This window comes from Chiloscyllium plagiosum, unplaced genomic scaffold (assembly GCF_037043375.1).
Source record: "Chiloscyllium plagiosum isolate Xiang-an unplaced genomic scaffold, Cpla_swu_hap1 HiC_scaffold_166, whole genome shotgun sequence".
In the NCBI taxonomy this organism is placed as follows: Eukaryota; Metazoa; Chordata; class Chondrichthyes; order Orectolobiformes; family Hemiscylliidae; genus Chiloscyllium; species Chiloscyllium plagiosum.
Window position 1 is genome coordinate 30,319 of NW_028270305.1, and position 978 is coordinate 31,296.

Genomic DNA, 978 nt, shown 5'->3' on the forward strand with positions numbered 1-978 from the left:
ATTGCTGATCTAAAATAAAACAAAGAGCTGCATATACTGAAGATCGAAAACAAAAGCTGTTCTGATGAAGAAATCCCAAATTAAAAATGTTGACCCACTCTCTTCCTACAGAGGATTAGCAAAAAGTGAATTCTGAAGTGAATTCCTGATGAAGGGCTTATGACCGAAACATAGACTTTCCTGCTCCTTGGATGCATCTTAACCTGCTGTGCTATTCGAGGGCCAAACTTTCGACTTTCTTCCTTCAAATGGTACCAGACCCGTCGGGTTTTGCCTGCAAACGTTTGTATATCTAATTTCCTCTTTAGAACGTACACATTTTTCCCTGCAGTATTGACTTCCATACACCTCTCCCACCAGTGTTTGCTTGTACTTCTTGTTTATAACCTCCAGTCAAATTGTTTCTGTGTAATCTGATTGCTAGGATGAGATGGATGGTACATTCAGAGAGATCTTTCCTGAGGCCTTCCTTGTTGTCACAAAACCTCTCTGCACTTTGTTGGAACAATATATGAATTGGAAAGGCAGAGAATGATTTCGGCAAAGTGCAGGGAATTGGGGTTAATGTGGACGGACGGACGCCGTGCATGACTGTAAATGAAAGTGGTTTTGGGTCTAGACAGAGAGGGTGAGATTGAGCAACAATATCATGAAAGGATGTGCTCACAGGTTTCAGAATGCTGAGATATAGACATTTCGATAGCATCAGGCAAAATAAGCCAGTATTACCAGGAATGATGGTGAACAGAATATAGGTGTGAGTTCAGATGATGGAGAGTTGCGGATGAGGATTTGTTCTGCAGCTCTGTAACTGTGAATAGGGTTAGCGGAGTCTTCAACTCATCCGTCTGGTTCTAACAATAATTTATCTTTGAGTGATTTTCATTGAGTGTGACGGGGGATTCTCTGCACGAGGCCGAGCTAGTTTCCTGGTGCTATCATATCGAACTCACCTCATTAACTACCCACACTATCCCA